This window comes from Pezoporus flaviventris, unplaced genomic scaffold, assembly GCF_033815535.1.
Source record: "Pezoporus flaviventris isolate CSIRO_AGI_PZ_B2104156 unplaced genomic scaffold, CSIRO_AGI_Pfla_v1 ptg000031l, whole genome shotgun sequence".
Taxonomy (NCBI): Eukaryota; Metazoa; Chordata; class Aves; order Psittaciformes; family Psittacidae; genus Pezoporus; species Pezoporus flaviventris.
In genome coordinates this window covers 15,638,935-15,660,854 of record NW_026892579.1, presented here as the reverse complement: position 1 = coordinate 15,660,854, position 21,920 = coordinate 15,638,935, and the positions used below count along the sequence as shown (strand labels likewise).

The window sequence follows — 21,920 nt, the reverse complement described above, 5'->3', positions numbered from 1 at the left end:
CAACGTGACTTGATGGTGAAAACAACTATGTTGAGAGACTAAACCCCCTTTTTCATTACTTCAAACCTTTCCGGGACATTCTCTGTTTAGAGCTGAAGTTCCTGTATTTGGTCTTGGCATTTTTTGAAAGCGTGAGACTACTCACGAAGTAGATCTTATAAAATAAAGGAGACACTGTCTTCCTCCACTTCATTCTACAGACATACATACACGCACACTTGCATGCGTGCACACATACATATGCGGTTTCGTAATAAACAACATCCACACACCTTCTGAAATTAAAAAAACCCAAACAAACAACAACAATATACAAGCATTTTAGAGTCACTGACTCTCATTTAAAAATGTTTAAGAGGTAACGTAATAAAATGTGAGGTACCGGAAAAGTAATCTGCTTATCACCTTATCTCTTCTTTAATTAAAAAAAAACGATAAAAAGGCAGATTTTCTTCTGATGTGTAGTTCCAAAGGAGGCCAAACACTTCTCCTTAAACATACATACTGCCTACACGAATGTAGAACAGAAGACCCGTAAAACCAAAGTTCTTTAGAAAACAACTATGGCACTGGAACCATGCAGAACTTGATCTTGTTCTCCTTCAGTTAAATTGGAATAATTCCACGGTGTAACACTGTTCATGCAAAAGACAAATAATGAGAGGATGTGATCCTCACCTCCCCATCATTAAAATCAAAATGACATTTACAGGAACACGAATTTGTTCATATTTGGAAAGCAGATTCAGACATTGGAAATGAAATTAAAATTAGAGAAAATGTTTTTATATATTTTTCAAATAAAGAATCTAGTACTACACTTGATTCTATAGAAGTATATATAGTATCTAGTACTATACACGATTCTACACTTGAATGTTTGAACAAAAATTCTGAAAATTTTAAACATTTTTCTAGGTTTAAAATAGAACCACCTTATATCAGAACTGTATATAAAGCTTTCACTATGTAAAATAACATACAGTCTTCAGGTAAAACACTAATCCCATGCAACAAGCAGATCAACTTCACTTCCTGTAATTTAAAGAAGCTAGAAATAAAACATCTAGAATGAGCACTCTTGTAGCATCAAGAATAAAAACATGAAGTAAAAATATCTAGCATACAATCAAGATAATAATCCTCTAAAATCCTTAACATTTTATTAATTTCTTATTTAAATTGTGAGATTTCTAGCCTTTTTCATTACATATATATTCATGCAGGTTTTTAAATTAAATATATTTGCACTTCATTAGAGGCTTCAAGAGTTAGTGAAAATTAAGGATTGAAGCCATGCATGGCATTTTTTCCTTATGGACTATTATGTTGTATATAATCAATATAATCAAAGTTGAAGACCCCTTAATGTAGTCTGCCTGATAAAATCATAAAACTGTATGATGCAAACACCACAGGCTGATACACCATTCCAAAGCCAGGATTGCTTTCTTTTGCTCTGCTTGCATTCTCTTTCTATAAGCTTAGAGTATTTTCAGTCGCTAATTAGTTGAAGACATTCTTTTTCGTAGCTAAGAGTCTGGAATGCAGCAAACTAATTTACCTTGCTGTGATTAACTAGTTGTCTTCTTTGTCTGAGTATCACAGCATCCTGGCTGAATTTTAGAAAGTTCATTATGTTTCATGCATAATGCTTTATCTCATCCAGATAAATGTTTTCAAATTGCTAATTTTACTTTTCTAGATGCCAAAAAATGTTAATGTTCATACTTATTATGAAACAATTTTATATTCCCTAGGTCACTGGAGTTTGTTCTCGACATTTGCTGCCTTTTCTTTTAGCTTATCAAATGCTTTCATTCCATTGGTCATAGCATTCATTTTTTTAAAGCAGTGAAGCAAAATGAACTCGCTTCCTCTAGTATTAACTAACTCTATGTATGTGGGGAAGGAACAGCAATGAGGAGAAAGAGGAACAGAAAAGGGGGAAAATGTTAATCAGAGAAATAAAATATACTATGCTAGATTCCTACTTAACATCTGGACAAAGCACAACACAAACGGTCAAAGTCCATTCTTAACAAATTCAGAACAAAGTCTCAATGATTTATCAAAACAATGCACTGATTTATGAAAGACAGCATTCACAACTCTTTAATAAATGCACTCTTAAATATATTTCCCAGTCAATTAATATTCTTTTAAATCAAGAATAGTCAGATTTAAAGCTGGTTTTGGCTTTGGGTTTTTCTGGTTGTGTTTTGGCTTCCCCCTCCTCCCCACTAAAACTAAAAATGTGATACTTTTCACTGGGAGAAGACCCACATGAGGAAGAAGAGAAAGTCAAACCTGCAGACTGTATATGTTGATAGCTCTGAAGACAATTATGTTATGTTTTATTCCCATACCACATGATACTCCTAAAATCCATTAGTTATCTAAGCTTATTTTGTGTCTCCATGTTTGTTAGAAGGGAATCATAAAATCAATTGAAGCCAGAGTATCTTCTTCTGCCAAGGTACACCAGCTTGTTGTTACTGCAAGAAAATCTCTGTAAACAAGAGCAACCACATAAGCCAATCTATTGATGTGAGAGGCTAGACACATATGCTATCTTTATTCTGCCTTTTGGGTTGCATTTCTTGATCTGTGCTTAATGAGAGTGTACAGGTGAGAAGCACTTTGTTCTTTATTCTAGTATAATGATTTCCCCTGTATTCTCTCTGTTGCTCTCTTACAGACGGTTTTGCATTCATATTTTATTTGTTCTGGTTTCCTGACAACTCCTTTTAAACCTTTAGCCCACTTCTCATTGGCTATCCATGTTAATTAATTAAGAACCCATTTTTAGTTTTGAAGCAACTCTGCTTGAGCAATCCTGAAAATAAGTTAAAGCATACAATTCTCCCCTAAATACAAGATAAAATATGGTATTAGATCACCAAACACCCCCAAAACTCTATACAAAAAGAATTAAAAATACCTTTTTTGTTCCCCTTGATAGCTGAATCATCATCATCATAAGCAACTATTTCAGGTACTTTTAATATTAGTAATCTAGTTCTTGCCACTCCATCTATACCAAAGCTGTTCAGACACTTTTTACAGCATTTCTAGACAACTAAGTACCCAGTCCTGAATGATTTGAGCATGCATAATTCCTACTGTGTCACTTCAGGTTACAAAGAAGCATCACTTCTCAGAATCACTATTTCCATAATATATTACACTGGGGAACATGGGCTGTTCAAAACACTATTTGCTATAAACTTTCTTTCTGATATACCTCATCTCATTCTTTTCTCCTTCCTGCTGACACAACACACACAGCCTCTCTGGGATAACAGGCAGATGTACCTACAAACGCTGCATATGAAAGTACTTTGAGAATGATAGGCCTTCAGCACACTCATTCACCTTTTTTAAATGCTTCAAATATACCATTCAGCAAAAGGAAAAATTGATTTTCACCAGGTTTCAACATCACAGACACAGAGAAATATAACTCTGCTGGGCTTTACTGACAAAGCCTTCAAGTTATATAGATTTCAAGCTGGTCATCATTTTCAGATCAAGTCATAGAATAAGTTACAACCGAGGTGTCAAAAAGAGTAGGATATTCCTGGGAAATATTCTGCTCCTGAGAGAATATTGCATCTGGTAGATGGATGTGTTACATCCATACTGCTAAGCCAAGCATATGGTATACTATTAATATGTGCAAAAACTTAGGTATAAAGAATTGTGGTGATTATTTTGGAAGGCATTGCTTTTTTTCCAGAGTTTTCTGAAAATGTTATAATATAATATTGCTCATGCCTTTAATCTCTATGCTTAGCTATTTTTTGGTTCTCATGCATAATATTTCCCTTGATCCACAGTGTACTTGCCAAGAGACAAAGTCAGATGCAATATTAAATCTTTTGTACTTTGTATCAAAAAAAATCCAAAAGTACAAAATAATAAAATAAAACAATAAAAACTGAAAAATAAAAACAAGTGAACTGGACTATCACATATAAGAGGAACTAGGCATAATGCCCCAATTGCTAGCACAAAATCAGCTGGAACACCTTTTTATTGACGAAAGATAACTCACCAAAGGAATGATACCTAGCCATTTCTCTAAGATTTCTTAAAATCCTGCACCTTGAATGTATCTTGATTCCATGAACAGCATTAGTCATGGATACTTCTGATTTGATAAAAAAACAAAAAAAAGCGTCTCTAGAAGCAACATACCTGGTGTTTAGGAGCTCATGTGTATAAAACAAATTATTAGAAATCCGCAGAAATAAGGGTTGTAGTCCTGCAGGCCCATGTCATGGTCAAAGTTTCATAAATGAGCATGAGTAAATACTCTCAGTGCAGGACCAAACTCTATGATAATAAATACTACTAAACCTATACTTGCAACTCCATGATTTGCTATACAAACACTAATGAATGAATGGGCTATCAGCCTTCTTTATCGTCATTTTTATATTTTTTTATCTTAAAAGAGCACTAATGTGCTTAAGTCAATCTGAGCTTCATCTTGTACTTGCTGCATTCAACACTCTCACAGCATGGGACCCTTACAGCACTGGTTCTCAAAGGACAAAAAGATCTTAGCTGTTGGGATCTTTCCTTTTCACACTGTGAAGATAGGCAGCAATTACTCAGAACCAGCAGCTTTTCATACAGAAACAAAGAGATCAATTTTTACACCCCTGTAAAACTGCATCTTAGGGCCCAATGTAAGTTTTATGTTACATGAAGCATTAATGCCATTTTTCTCCAATGGCGTTCTACAGCAGTTGGGTGTGTTTTGAGTATTCAGCCTGAAGGGGACATCACTAACAGACACAAACCATGGTAAAACAGGGATATCAGCATCCCAGTGGCTGGGATGCTACTATATTATTTCTTTTTAAAATGTCTTTGCTGTCTCCTTTCTTGGCAGAAATCTTTAGATAACAGTTGCTTTGACTCGACATCTATTTTAAGTGAGACTGGAATCTGGCATCTTACCAATAACAAATGCAAAATGAACCTATGCATATATACATGAAAATAGTAGCAGAAAATTATACTGTTGTTAGCTTTTAAATGGTTGTTCAGGAGGAGAATACGAAACTCCCTACACTCTATTAATGGTCCTACACCAAGATTACCCAAATGGCACTCTTCTGTACTGGCTTGCATACTAATTTGCTCCCAAGAGAAAGTGTGTAAATGAAATCATAACCTGGCCTCCCACCATGCTCTGAAGGGAAACATAACAATCAGAACTGCTGAAATTACTAAATAAGTTGGTAGGCAAACAGATTATAAACTTTGAAGACACTGTCAGAGGTCAGCATGTGGCACCATACTGATTTTTATGCTGGTCTGAAACAGTATGCCTCAGGATACATGCCCTCACTTGCTTCTAAGGAGCTGTCTGATGTACAGAGATGTCACTTGAAAGAAAACTTGACAAGGGTTTAAAGGTACTGGGCAAATTTTAGAACTTTACTGTGTAGGTATTCCCTTATTTGTTTATCCTGCTTCCTATAAATATAAAAAGGTTTTGTGTGAAAAAAAAAGTTATATATAAAAATATTCTATCTAGATAAATTATTATATTATTGTATTAAAATCATTAAAAATTTCAGAGCCCCATAATATAGAAGTGCTACTCAAGACATGATAGAGAACTGCACAGCTTGTCCTTTGAATGCTTGGAGGAAAAATGCCTGCATTTCTCTTCATAATTACACTAACATGTACAATGATCTTCATGCTATTTGATATGACATGTCATGCAAAAAGATAACAGCAAACAATACGATCATTTTTAAACTGAGTGTTATTAAATGTATAGATGGACATTCATAAAATTTTATTTTTTGTTACAGTGTATTTCTCTCCCCTCAGTTAAGTCTCCACATGACAAAGCAGCCCATGATAACAGGTTACTGAGTACCACTGTATTATGCCATTAGTACCCATTGCTTTGGATCAATGACAGAGAAATGCCCCACTGTGTTTACAAGATGCAGCATTCAAAAAGAGACCTAAATAAATCAGATATTTTACACTAACAATATCCTACAGAGAAGTCATTTTAACTTCCTCTCTGACACAGTTTACTTTCTGGCTCATAAATATAAGAGAGTGTGCTTACAGTGCTTTGTAAGCCATGAGCAGAGGCACACACAACTCTTTGGGCCGCTTGGGGATGTCCCGAGTGCATGTTAATAGGCAATGTAGTCAAGCAATACTTAACTGCATTACTCAGTTACATTTTTTGCCATTGGTTTTGTGGCTGATAAACTCTCAAATTACTTGCTCACCTACATAGAGTAACAGAAATAGTTCATAAAATCATAAAACGGCTTGTTTGAAAGGGACCTTAAAGATCTAGTTCCAACCCTCCTACCATGGACAGGGACATCGTCGACTAGACCAGGTTGATCAATCAGGCCTTGAACCCTTTCGGGGATGGGGCAGCCACAATTTCCCTGGGCAACACATTCCAGTGTCTCACTACCCTCACAGTGAAAAATTTCTTCCTTATGTCTAGTCTAAATCTATCTTTTCTTACGTTGGGGCTCCAGAGCTGAATGCAGTACTCTACCTGAGGAGTCTCATGCAGAGGAGGAGAGTCACCTCCCTCAACCTGCTGGCTATGGTCCTTTCAGTGAAGGCCAGCATACTGTCGGCTTTCTGGGCACACATTGCCAGGTCATGCCGAAATACTTGTCAATCAACACCCCCAAGTCCTTCTTCGCAGGGCTGTTTGCAATCCATTCTCCACCCAGATTTTGTATTTGTGCTTGGGATTACCCTAACCCAGGTGTAGGACCTTGCACTTCACCTTGTTGAACTTCGTGAAGTAGGCATTCGCCCACCTCTAAAGTGTGTCAATGCCCCTCTGGATGGCATTCCTTCACTCCAGTATATCAGCCAGACCACAATTTAGTGTTGTCAGCAAACTTGCTGAGGGCACACTCAATCCCATTGTCCGAGTCGCTGACAAAGATGTTGAACAAGATCAATCCCAACACCGACCCCTGAAGGACAACCACTCGTTACTGGTCTCCAGCTGATCACTGAGCCATTGACCACAACTCTTTGAGTTGCCATCCAGCCAATTCCTTATCTACTGAGTAGTCCATTCGTCAAATCCATGCCTTTCCAGTTTAGAGACAAGGACATTGTGCAGGACAACACTTGTGCTTTGCACAAGTCCACGTACATGACGTTAGATGACATTAGCCAAATATTTTTGCAAATCAATAAATAAACCTAAGTCAAAAAAATTAGAAAAACAAGAAATATGTTCTGATCTCCCTAATATTATTAGAAAAGTTCTAAGACAGCTTATGCTCAAGCAGCATTCTTATCAAATATGTAGTGATGTAATAATTGTCCATATCTTTTATATGTCTGACACATTTAAAATAGTTAACGGTTTGATGATTCCTTCATCAAGCTCAAAACTCACCAGCTGGATCGGTTTTATAAGCTGACTAGTCTGGCAAAATTCTGGGGAGGAAAACTAATAAGAAGAAAGAGAAAAAAATTAGCTGAAAGAAATAAAGCAGTTCAGAAATATCAGGGCTGACAGTTTGTCTATCATGTTTGTTTGAGTTTTTTTTCTGGTCAGAGTCTACATCTAGACCCAGTCTATGAACTCCCCTGTTTCTCCTCCCTGACATTTGGTACAAATATTACTGTCATGTCTGTATCCCATTTCTTCCAAAACTGGCAACTTGGGCATCAATCAGTGCTGAACGGATGCTGAGTTGCATAACAAGTGACAACATTGACTCCCAAGGTATCTACATCTCTTGCTTCGTGAATAAGTTTTGACATGTTAGGCACAAACCTGATTCTTACAAATGTGTTAGAGTAACAAACCAGCCTTACAAATAACAGAGAAGGGCTTTTGTTCTCCTGAAGCATTTGTTTTCCTTTGCTGAAGAAATATTTCTATGTTAATTAGGTATTTCTTTTGTCCTGCCTTCTTTTGTGATTCATCTTTCATAACTCTTTAATTTTTTTTTTTTTTTTTTTTTTTTGCAGAAACATCTGCCACCAGCCTTTCAGTAAATCCTTGGCACACAGGTATTATTCCTCATTAAAGAAAACAAAACAGCACAAAACTCCCAAAAGATGAGGATACTCTTTTCCCTGGTGGCCTACTCAGACACATTATGTTCTCCTTCTGTTTCCAGTCATCTCTGCTGGCAAGTGTCAATTAGAGAGACAGGTTTTAGGGAACAGAAGGATAAAGCACAATTTACAAATACTTTCCTCTGGAAGCAGACAGGTGTAATGACTGAGACTGTTTGCTGTAATTGAATTTCATGCTGTCATCTATTCAGTCACAAATAGATGTTAAAAAAAAAAAACAACAAAAACCAACACAACAAAACACACACATACAAAAACCAAAATAAAATCCCCCAAATGCCACAAACAAACAAAACCTCCAAAACACCAAATCATAACAACTTCACATTGCTTCTACATAGCTAATTTTGTCACCCTAGTTTGACTTCGCTAAAAGCAAAGATCGCCTTAGCTGGAGGGTATGAGGTGATTATAACTGTGGCTTTGGAGGCCTATGGACTAGTACAATTATTAGTGTAGGATGTCCAAGAGACAACTGAATGAATTCCAGGCCCATAACAAAGAGTTTTGTTTCAGACACAGCCAACCAAAATCTGGAAACAAAATGCCATGCCAAAAAAAAAAAAAAAAAGTTGATCAAATATTAACAGAAAAACATATAAATATTCTATAAAGATATCAGCACAAAACAATAATTATCACTGTGCCAGAGGTTTGATCACACTGGCACTTTCAGAGACATAATTGTTCAGTGGGGAAAAAATATTACTATACTAACATTCCTAAACGTGTACAACCTCTGTTCCAGCCTTCCAAATTCCTGTGAAATGCACTATAATGGCCCTACTAACGATGGGCATATTTCTGAAAGCAGCAATTGCTGAAAGCAGGGTGGCATTTGCAGGGAACACAACAAGAATTCCTTGCAAAAATGGCTTGCCCTTTTTTTTTTTTTTTTTCATGTTATGAGCCTGTACTTCTCCCAAAGAGCACTAAATCTCTAGAATTTATGGAACTAGGTAATTATCTACCAGGGAATCTCTGCTGCAGTAATACCAAAAGTAACAAGCCTGAAGTTAGTGACTATGTATAGGAGTGAAAGCCATGTCTATGAGAGGAAGCTCACACACAGCAGTCAGCCTACGACTCCCTTAGTCAGGGTTTGTGGAAGAAGCGATTTCACTGACCAGAGTCAGGTCACCACTGTGGAGGACTGCCACTAACATAAATATAGTATTTAAAATTTCTCTTAAGGTATAAAACCACACATACATTCTGACAACTGAGAAATAATCCATTTGATACAATGCTGATTGTCCCAAGTTAAGTAATTCTGGAAGTATGCACGAGCTGTTAAAAAAATACCGTCATGCAAAAGCAGAAGGAAACCCCCTTATCTTAAACATATTTTGTAAAGTGAATCTAGCTGATTGATTTGAATATACAACATAAATTAACACCTTAACACCAGCAATAATTACTTCAGAGAAAATCCACATATTTACTTCATAGTAAAATAAAAAAATTTGTCTGAAAATATCTTCAGCTTGCTTATATTTGCCTTTTTTTTTTTTAACCAATAACATTGAAACTTGTGACAGGAATTTCTAGGACTTATGCAACTCACATATGCTAAATTGGCATGATTTTTAAAAAATGGATCCCTATTACAACTATTATAAAAACTATTACACAAACTGTAAGCTCTAAACATAATTTCCAAAAGACATTTAATAATCTTGACTTCAAGTAAACATTGATCCCTAAATCCCCTTGCTGCTTAAAATAATCTTTGTTTTGGTTTTTTTTTATTATTTGAGAACATGCTATGGTTCAACACTTCTCCAGCTTCTGCTCATTGGAAAACTGCACAAAGACTTGTCTGATGCAGAAAGTTACTAAACTGGAAAGACATCAATCATTTAATGAAAGAATTTACTATGTGATTTTAAAAGCTGTACAGAATCATCACCTTTTTACAGGCTTTCTAGTGGCTTCACTTCCCTGAATGCTATGAGGCTCTAAGGGAAACCCAAATTCTATATCCAAAGGTCAGATTCTTGGAGATTTAGATTATAAAAATGTCAACTGCACAAATTATAAACCCACTTAGCTTTCTGATTAGTTCCACTTTTAGCATACCATTTAGGGCTCAATTCTGACCTCTCATCAATTATATTTTAGTTTAGCTGCGCGATTTAAGTTAAGACACCAATGGGAATAAGATCAGAATCAGGTGCTAAGGGTAATTAAAAATGTAATTACCACAACTGATCATGCAACATAGCTGTATCATTAATTGGTTACTTGGGTTTTGGTTTGTTTTTTTTTTTTTTTAACAAAAATATTAAAATTTCTTTGCCAGTTTCACAGAGATAGGTTTTTACTTTTTTATTTCAGAAATAGCTCTGGATGGGATCCAGATAATCTAACTTAGGCACCTGGGTGCAGCTACCCTTTAGGCAACTACAGCTCTCCTAAATTAAGTGCTTAAATTCCCCCAAGTAGCTTTGCTCTCTGTCAGAGATATAAGTGCATTGGAAAGATCCAGAAAGAGATCCTGCCTGTTTAAACTGAGACCCATAAATTTAAAAACATCTTAAGGGCTTTGAAGACTTTCTTCATTAAGCACTTAGTGAATTTAGGCACTTATTTTAGGAGAAAGAGATGACTTGGTACACCAAATAAATCTGGTGTGTAACACCTACTTTTTAGGTGAGGTAGACTCAATCCTTCTCACATACTACCTAGAATTTCTTCCTATCTCCTATATTTTCCCAGGGAACCAGGAGGTGGTTACCCTAACCCTAAGGTAATTTGGAATCTGCTCTGACTTACCTTTCATGCAAATCTTGTAGGATCCAGCTTACTGTGTGCAATAGTGTAAGTCTAATTCTTAATAAGTTTAGAGGTATTTTCTTGAGCTGCTAGCTAAATACTGTAACTATTTACGTAACTCCAACTTCACAATTGCAGGGAATCAGTGAAATGCTGAAAATATTCATAAGTAGAATTGAAGTGTGAACTACCATTTTAATTAATACAAGCCAACAAAACAAAACCCAAACCATAAAACAACAAAATCAGAACAACAGCTTCTGGATCTGATTCTCTTTCAGTTTTTAACAGTGTGAATGAACAGTGACAGTGACTGCACTGACTTCTTTCCTCCTGGATGTTGAACTTAAATCAATACCCAGGATGAAGGAGATGATAAGTAACATAACTTCAGTTACTTCATAGTAACGGAAACCACGCAACATTTAGTCAGAAAGGTTAAAGAAAATAGATAAATTAAAAAAAATAATAATACAAAGCTGGTTCTGCTTTATTGCAAAATTATTCAGCATATTGCAAAAACAAGCAAACTTGCAGAAGCAGTCTTGAATGCTTTATTATGGTTCTAGTTATCCTGAATAATGAAGTTTAGATCTAATTCTCATTTACCCCACTCATAGTGAAGGTACTGGGGGAGTGCAGGTTTGGTCACTCTTTCAGACTGCATGAAACATATACTGTACTGTTAAATAAAAGTATGGAAAAGTATCTACACATCTTATGAGTCCTTCAAGGTTGTAAAGGATACAGCAAAAGTACAGTAAAACTGGAACGTCACAGAAGAAATTAAACTTTAGTCATAAACATAGCATTATTCTGTGTTTTTTAAAAAAATACCACTTCAATTAATATTTTTCTATGAGGCCCCAAGTTTACAGTAGAAATTATTGCTACCTACATATATATATAGCACAAAAGCTGTAGTCACCACCAGTATCAAATGACTTAAATTTAGTGATTCCAAGGCATATCACCAGAAGAGCAACTCAAAATACTGAGCACAGTATAAAATATGGTTCATATTTACATTAAACAAACAATATGACATCATTTAGACCAATAGTGTGTTAAATACCTGAATGTGCAAGCTTGCACTGTACGCAAACAGAAACAGAAATAGGACTATATGCTATGAATAGCAGTCTACTGCCTTATTTGAAAAAGCTCCAGTGTAATTATTTATTCACATGAATGTATTATAATACACATATTAAGATGAAAAATCAAGGCAGTCAGGTGAAGTTCCCGATGACTGGGAAAAGGGATGTATAAACTTCATTTTCAAGAAGGTGAAAATGGAAAACCCAGGGAACTACAGACCAGTCAGTCTCACCTCTGTTCCTGGCAAAATCTTGGAGCAGATTGTACTGGAAATCATGCTAACGCACATGAAAAACAACAAAGTGGTTGGTGACAGCCAGTATTGCTTCACTAAGGGCAAATTGTGCCTGACCAATTTGGTGGCCTTCTATGAGGGCGCCGCAGAACTGATGGATAGGGGCAAAGCAGTTGATGTCATCTATCTGGACTTGTGCAAAATGATCGACCCTGTCCTACATGACATAGAGTTATAGAGTCATAGAATGGTTTGGGTTGGAAAAGAACTTAAGATCATGTAGCTCCAACCCCACTGCCATGGGCAGGGACATCTCACACTAAACCATGTCACCCGAGGCTCTGTCAACTTGGCCTTGAACACTGCCACGGATGGAGCATTCATCCTTGACTATAAACTGGAGAGACACCAATCTGATGGATGGACCACTCGGTGAATAAAGAACTGGCTGGATGGCTGCATGCAAAGAGTTGTTTGTGGTCAATGGTTCAGTGTCCAGCTGGAGACCAGTAACGAGTGGTGTCTCTCAGGGATAGGTGTTGGGACTGATCTTGTTCCACATCTTTGTTGATGACATGGACAGTGGGATTGAGTGTGCCCTCAGCAAGTTTGCCAATGACACCAAGCTGTGTGGTTCGGTTGATACCCTGGAGGGAAGGAATGCCATCCAGAGGGACCTTGACACGCTTGTGAGGTGTGCTGATGCCAACCTCATGAAGTTTAACCATGCCAAGTGCAAGGTCCTACACCTGGGTCAGGGCAATCCCAGGCACAGCTACAGGTTGGGCAGAGAAGAGATTCAGAGCAGCCCTGCGGAGAAGGACTTGGGGGTGCTGGTTGATGAGAAACTTAAAATGAGACAGCAGTGTGCACTGGCAGCCCAGAAAGCCAACAGTGTGCTGGGCTGCATCAAAAGGAGCATGACCAGCAGGCAGCAGGACGTGATTCTGCCCCTCTACTGTGCTCTCTTGTGACCTCACTTGGAGTATTGTGCATAGGTCTGGTGTCCCCAACATAAGAAGGATATGGAGCTGTTGAAGCAAGTCCAGAGGAGGGCCACGAAGATGATCGGGGACTGGAGCACCTCCCGTATGAAGACAGGCTGAGAAAGTTGGGGTTGCTCAGCCAGGACAAGAGAAGGCTGCGTGGGGTCCTTACAGCAGCATTCCAGTATCTGAAGGGGGGGTATAATGATGCTGGTGAGGGACTCTTCATTAGGGACTGTAGTGATAGGACAAGGGGTAACAGGTTCAAACTTAAACAGGGAAAGTTTAGATTAGATATAACAAAGAAGTTCTTCACTTTGAGGGTGGTGAGGCACTCAAAGTGCCTCTTTACCCTGAGGGTGGTGGTTGCCCAAAGTTGCAAATGCTCCATCCCTAGCAGTGTTCAAGGCCAGACTGGACAGAGCCTTGGGCAACATGGTCTAGTGTGAGGCATCCCTGCTTATGGCAAGGGGGTTGGAAATAAATGATCTTAAGGTCCTTTCCAACCTTAACTGTTCTATGAAATTCTATGGATATATGTCAGAATCGTGGACATCTATAGCCTACTTCGTTAATGAATAATATGGTCTCAGCACTGCTTAGTGTATTAAAAAAAAAAAAAAAAAGCTACTAGAATTTCCCATTATCATAAATATACTGAATGTTCATTACTCTCCCTTATATGTGCATGTAAAACCCCTGCCTTAGAAAACAGCTATGCTAAACTGCTTAGAAACTCCTCTCACGATCATTCAATGACAAAAATACTATGTCTACTTATTACCTAGATATAAGTTTCTGTAGCTTTTTACGTGAGCCCACTGAAAAGCAGAATAGTCGAGAGGTTACTTAATTAATAAAAGCTGTACTGCACACATGCTCCAGGATAATAAAAAAAAAGTGAAAAAAAATCTCCTTTTGTTCTGATTAGCCAACAGTGGTTGAAGTAGTCATAAAATAAAACTGGCAATGATAAGGGCATGTCTTATTTTAAATTTCTACTTGAAGGGCTTTTCTTTTTTTAACCTGGCAATTTCTCTAATCCAAACTAAATTAAAGTTTTATAAAATACGCATATAAAGTCAGATAATATAAAGACTTGTGGCACTTTTATAATAACATCTATATCCCACAGGAATTAATCAGAGCTTCATACATGCGGTTTATGTGCAGATTAAATAGAATAGATAGCTTCAAAAAGACATGACTGCAAACTTACATTTTGTGAGTGGAGCACCCAACAGGCATATCCTTATTAAAGAGCATTTACTGTATAGTGGCTGCATGCATTGCAATGCTTAAGGTAGTGTACAATTTATCAATACATTAATTTTCCTTATCTGAATACAAATTTCACACTTTCCCCAAGTATGCAATACCTGCCTGGACTGACCCCATATAATTTTCCACCTGAGTTACTAAAATACAAGTCTAGCCTTCTTAAAGTCCTTTCAGTTAGTGGAGAAAGAGATCCTGGAGAAAGAGATCATTCAGATCTTATGGTAGGCAAGTCTTAAATGGACCTTTAAGACTGATTTTGTTGCACCAGTTGTGTCCTGAGATGGAACCTGCATCACTTGACTGGCAGAACTGTTTTTACATGCTACATCTTTCATAGGGTTTGGGTATTTTTAGTATTTTATTAAATTTGTTTAGTTTTAAATGGTTAGTCTAATATTTGTTTACTGTGATAGAATTACGGAGATGCTAATTTCTGGTATTTGTATCAATTACCCATAGCTGGGAACTAGTCTCCCTACCTCTTGAGTCTATGCAGTAAATGCCTTATGAAAAACTCTCCCAAGAAGAAATCAATTAAGGAAAGGGGCTGCACCAAAAAGCATCCAGAAAAACATCCTATTTGGTACAGCTCAGGAACCCATCTAGAGAGGCAGGTCTTCCCTCTGAGAGACCTTGAACACATCTATCACTCTTCAAGAGGTAAACAAGGCATTTTAAGGAGTCTGGTTTACTCAGAGCTTAAAAACTGTGTCGATGCGTGACACACAGCAAAGTTCGGCAGATGGAGTGTACCACCTACCCACCTTCCTGCTGCAGTCATTAACTTTTCTCCAAGATCCTTAGAAACCACCCTCATCCCCTAGGTACAAACAGACTTTTGAGTTACTGCAATTAATTTCCACAAGACTTGTTTTCTCTGAAGCACTCTCACCTAAATGATACATAAATATACATGATAAATTAGGACTGTGACTAATGGAGGTTTGTGAGGTGCAACGTGCAAACAGCTAGCCAGCTGACCTACAGCACAACAGTTATATCTGTCTTAAGTGACTGAGCTTGGACTGAAGTAACAGGATCACCCAAAACTGTGCTTAAATCCTACATTTTACTGTACAGCCAGTCCATCCAGATTACACATTCTAGTGTTTAGTGTGTACTTCTCCCCTTTTCAACTCTGTGGTAAGCTGCTGGCAAAAGAATTTTTAAAAAAATAGAAGAGATCATCGATATGGCATTTTAAAATACTTAGAATATATCTTATATATTATATTTAATATATATATTTAATAACCAGCTAGATATCAATCCCCCATGCTCCTCCTGAAAAAAAAGAAACGAAACACAAATTGAGAAAGAAAATCCAAATCTACAGTATTTTTGCACAGGATGGATTCAATTAGTATGAAATTATCCTCTTTGCTCCTGTCCTTTAGTTTTTGTATTAGGCCATAGCTCAGGGAATATGGGACAAGAAGGAAAAAAAAAAGGGACATGTTTTATTTCAATCAGCATTTCTTTTTCTGAAAAATCAGGTGCCTGCATCTACCTCATTGACGTTAACATGAAGAAAGCAAAATCTACAAGAATTCTGGCCCAGCCCTGACTGTACAGCAAGTGAAGTGCCATGCCTACTCTTCACTACTGTCTCAGTACCTCCGGAAGGTCAGGAGTGCAAGCAGCTGGCTAGAGTTTAAAGGAAGCTTAACTGTCGGGGAAAAGAAAAAAAAAAAAAAAAGCCATTTTAATGACTTACCAGAGTCTAAAAGGAGGTTAAGCTGTCTGCATAGATACAAACAATGACAATAAAAATGTTAGACTAAAGACATTCTTCTTACCTATAGAACATCAATGTTTATCAGAGGAATTTTATCTTGTTCTTAACAAGTTGAATCATGCAAAACCAAGATCAATAAGGAAGGATGTCTTTAAGGCTCCGCTGTTGCATAATGGAAATTACTTTGAAGAGCTGGCTGTGTGTTCATGGGGAGTTAGCAAACTGTCCCTGCAGGCGCTGGTGACATTAGGCAGCTCAAAATACAGTATTTTACTTGAAGCACATCTGACTCATTCTATTGGCATAAACATCACATGTTTAGCATTAACCGCTTTTACAACCTGCTTTATAAATATATTTTGCTTCCCTTTCCAACGGCTGTCTTCTTTCTTTTGTTGCAAATATTTTTGCTTGTTACTTTTGCCTCTGACAGTTTGACAGTTATTACCTTAAGACATTGCAGGTGTTCTTCAGCTCTTTTCAAAGAATCATCTAGGTACCTAAAGCCTTCAGAACATTAACAGGTGACTAACTTTTAATGGTATGCCTAAAAGAAAAAAGCTCAAAGGCAGAAAATACAAATAAAATGGCTACAGGAGCACTTAATAGTTTCTTAAAAAAATCCCAAACAAACAGTGGTATTATTTTTAAGCTGTCCAATCACTGGCACTTTACAGCATGGCACTGTTACACTCAGGTTATGCAAATGGAACACACTACCCTTTTAATTAGGCTACGAATCAGCAGACTGAAAGGTGGACCAACAGTGCTACCATTTGCTCCATACAGATTTCCAGATTGTCACCGGCTTTCTAGATAGAGGCAGTTTTGCAGGAATGCTATTTTTATTTAAACAGCACCCTTTGCCCCAGTTGTTCTGGGACTGAGTAAATCTCCCTTCTTTCGTCTCCACAGCAAACTCTCTTGCCAGGAATCAGAACTTTGGAAGAGAATCATTTGGTAAGAGAAGTGAATTTATGAATTTGGTATTCAGAAATGTCCCCTGGCCTACACCAACTTTTACTGGATAGAGCCACAGTCTTTTCAGAATGGAAGTTGAATCTTTCCAGAATAAAGCTGACAAGAGAAGAAAGGTCAGCTTTCCTCCTATATATCCATTATCCTATTATATTTTTGCTAAGAATGCCTGATGAGATTGACCTGAATTTTCTTCTTTATGAACTTCCTGTCTTTATTCTACCTTCTCTTTTTTCTCTATTAAAAAGTAAAAAGGAAGTGTTTCTAGCAGACTCAACTACCATGTATATTATGCTTCATGCATTTAAAGGCACTCAAGGTGTTTGTTAAATAAAGTTGTGGAGATTGAATAACAAAATGGTAGAACTTAATGAAACTTATATTTGACAGAATTTGCTATATGAAATGGGAACAAAGATTTTAAGTGTCTCCACTGTAGAAGAAAAAAAAAAAGCATGGAAAAGACAAACTTCTTATATGTAGCAAAATAGACGCATTGTATGGGAGGCTTTACAAGCCACTAGAAAGATAGGCATGAGGTGACCCACATACTGTACATATAGTTTAAAGCAGTATTAGGAAATTGTACTTCTAGGTCTCCTCTAATATTACCACAGAAAAACTCTTAACTGCAACTTAACTGAAACTTACCTAACTTAAACTTTTACTTCTTACAGAAAGTTTTACCACAGAGGACTTTTCTCCGTGGTGTTTGCCCATGGCAAACAAAAAAGAGGATTAGATGATACATAAGTAAAAGAGGGATGTACTTACTGGTGGTGTTGAGTGGTTTGAGAGAGAAGTATGTTTGAAGACAGATTGTCCAAACTGCTTTCTTTATTCCACCCTATAATTATCTTTTATCCTTTTAATTGCAAGTGATAAATTCACTTTAAAATAATAAATAGGACATGGCACCCTCCTCTATTTGTTTCAGTTTTGGAATAATGACCTAAAATCTAGGCACAGATAGCACCTATACTACTAGCATGTATCCCTCAAGGGACTGGAAGGTAAGTGGTGTGTACCACTTGAGAGAAATTATGTCTTTTAATTACTGGAATCATACAACCTTGTGTTAAATCACAGAGGAAAGAAGGCAGGCAGGCAGGCAAGCAAGCAAGAAAGAAAGCAGGCAGGCAGGCAGGCAGACAAGCAAGCAAGAAGGCAGGCAGGAAAGCAAGCAAGCAAGCAGGCAGGCAGGCAAGAAGGAAGGCAGGAAGGAAAGAAGAAAGAAAGAACGAAAAAATAAAAAAGAGAGATCTTAATGAATTAATTTCTGTCCTCGTTCTTTTTCTTCTTTTTTGTCATAGTATTCAAACGCAGTTTTCTCCTAAATAAAACTTAAATTTTTTTTTTTTTTTTTTTTAATTCTAAAGAGATTTTTTTTCAGGGTAATTCCTTTGAAATTGCCAGCCTTAAAAACGGTTTATTTAATTCAGCCTGTAAAATTATTTCTTAGACATGTACTTCTATTTGCTGACTTGGTGTTTCCATCTTTCTTTTTAACTTTCTAAGTTTATTTTACTATTTGCATTCTTTCTCAGCCCTGAGGTAAACAACAACCTCACCTATGCATGTCAGGATATAGCTTTTTAACTCAAACTCTCTGTACAATGAAGGTTTTGCTATAGGTTTTCATTCAATATGTATCACCTGGCACTTTTTTTGTTCTTTGGTTTATTTATTTTCTGGCCTGATTCATTAGAACATCAGCTGTGAATAGAAGCTAATACACTTCCTTTGTTTTAACTGCTCACCAGAAACAATCAATACTACAAATGGCTTGTGCATTAATGACATAAAAGAAACAAAAAAGTGTTAAACTGATGATCCTCTAATTATCACACCTTTATTGAGGCAGTGGCAGCATATTTATAAATGCTGTTGGACTTTTATATTGCCAGGGCATTGATTTTTGCCGATTAATGAATCTTTGTATCATGAGATACTACTATTCTTTCTTGAGCTAGATACACATCTCTGATTACACAGAGATGTTTTAGGGAAAACACTGTAATTTTTCATTTTAATGTTCCTTTATTTGAGAGAAATAGCGAACTGAATTTGCTGGGATAATTATCATCCCTTAACACACCAAGTATTACAAAACAATTGAACAAAATAAATGTACCAAAGTGATGCTGATAATTAAATAAATCATTGCACTGTTTCCCTGATTAAAAAAAAAAAATAAAATAATTGTAATATGCCTACCTGAAGGCAAGCCTGAGTTTTGCAACACAGGTTTTATAGTAACCAGGTGCTACCATAGCAAGCATTAATGTATATTAAATAGGTTCTCATTTAATGATTTGTATTTTCATAGTCATAATTCCACTTAAAATATGTATTGTTTATTAACATTTCTTAAAATGTTTTGTGAAACATTAAGTTTGAAGCTTGTTATTTAAAAACAAATTAAAGGAAACAAAAAACTTCAGTACTAACAGAGACACAATCTTCTTAGATGTTACAGACCTCTATCTAAAATTAGCTTGAGGAACCGAAGCATTATTATCATCTGCACCAGTAGCTGGAAGGTGTCTGGATGCCTCACTCTCTAATGGTGACTTAGGATCAGAAAACCCAGGTTCACAATCATCATGGAATTTTAGGTTCAAGAATCCTTAGAGAAAATTCTGATCTAACATCCCTGTCTTGCTGTTGGATTTACGAGAATTTCAAAAAACCCAACCCTTTATCATTAGCATACAGACTTCTGGTTAGGTGCTAAACTGTAAAAGATTAATACTAGGCCTAAGCCCTTTATCTAGAAAGTGTATGTGACTGAACCTACGCCTAGATATTATCCCAGGTTAAGTCCAGAAAAGCAGTTTTTTGATCAAAATATGATCTACTGTACAACTGCAATCTCAGTTGGCCAAGCTTGCCACAAAGGTCAGAAAAGTTAGAGTGTGTGATAAACCAAAGCAAAACAAAATACTGAACAAAAGCCTAACAAAAAGGTATTTCAGACTGTATTTAACAGTGTTTAATTTCTTTTATATTTCCTTTCTCTGTTCTTAAATCTGGAAATTGTGGTATCCCCTTGTAAAACAAGGTGAGAGGAGGATTCAAGGCATTCAATTCACAGTGCTGTTCCTGCTAGAAACTGACTCTGTTCAAGTATAGTGATATGTGCTACCAAAATGCAGGAAAACAAGATCATGAGCTAGCTGTATATCTCTTCACAACAGTTCTCTCCACTGCATATCTAGGACTTAGACACAGCTCAAGGAGAAAATGCTCCTGCCACTCAAAGGAAGCTGTCTCAGAAACGTCATTCTAACATTTACTGATTGTATGATTTTAGCTTACACAATGCTAAAGATTGAATGCTTGGGGTTTACTTATTAATTACACCCACTTATTCTTGCTATTTCCTTTTACCTAGTAAAATCACTACAAGTTCTGCATTGCAGAGGAAACTTATGCCTTGTTTAGCAACTACTAGTACTGCTTGTGACGATTATTCTCTAGGGGAAAGGATGAGTGGACAGTGAGCATAAGGAGCTGGAGTATCTCAGGAATCAGCAAGTGGGTGGGTGAGATGTCCTGACACTTCTGTATCACAGCTGTGTATGAACTACATTCCCTTAGTTACAGTCATTACAACTCTCTCTATTCAGCAAAAACAAATCTTGCTCTTCAGATCCGGCCACCTGAAAGAAGAGAGTTTTTGAGGCAGAAAAAAAAGCGGCTGCCATAATTTTAATTTTGAAGTAACAACTTAAGGGATATATTTTCAGCTTTTTTTTTTTTTTTTTTACTATAGACCTTTGCTGTGAGGATATAAAGTTTGTTTGGTTTTTAGTTGGCACAAATCAGTAGAGTGCCAGGGAATGATGTAAGTAATTTTTATTTATGTATTGTATCTGTAAACTGTTTCTGCACAGTGAAAAAAGCTAAGATTACTGTTACAGAACTTCCTTGAATGACTAATTCAGACCAAAATTTAGGTTCACATGTTCTGATGTTCCGCATAAAATCCTTCTGTCTTCATTAAAATATGACTAAAATTTAAAAAAATACCCCACTAAAAAGTAATATAACATATACCTCAGTACCCCAGCGTGTTTTGCACACATCTCTTACATATATATACACTGAAACACTAAGGTATTATCTGAAAAGAAAACTCCACACTAATATAAGTCAAATGATTCATAATACTAAAATTAAATAAATCAGCACTACGAAAGATAGTCATATGGCAAGGAATACCTATTCTAATATACATTATATTATTGTCTAAATAATATATCTTGGAATATATAATATATATGCAATGAATAATACATCTTTAAAATCTAGGAATTAATAGCATAGTTACAAATACATTGTAAAAAATTCCTAGCAATCACTTATTTTTTTACATATTAATTTATTTGGTTTTAGCCCCTCCCAAGAAAAATCCCAAACAAAACTAAACCAAAAGCAAGACCATTAATTCCTTTGCAATATATGTGTTTGCAGCAAAGTTTTCATTATCATGAGAATACTTTTTTCTACCATTTCAATATTAGAACTATTTCTAATATTAGAACTGTTTCTTTAACAAATCCCACAATGATAAGAAATGACTAGTATAATGACTTACTTAAAAAACACAAATATATTTTTTCTGGTTTTTACTGTCAGGTTATTAGACTGAAGTCTGGTTCAATGTCTATTTCATCAGTCTTCCAGAGAA

At 36.4% G+C, this 21,920-nt stretch overlaps 1 protein-coding gene across 5 annotated transcripts in view; it reads right to left on the bottom strand.

Moving 5' to 3' along the window:
• Positions 1 to 21,920, bottom strand: part of EPHA7 (EPH receptor A7) — a 165,169-nt gene that overhangs the window by 44,925 nt on the left and 98,324 nt on the right. The window lies entirely within an intron of this gene.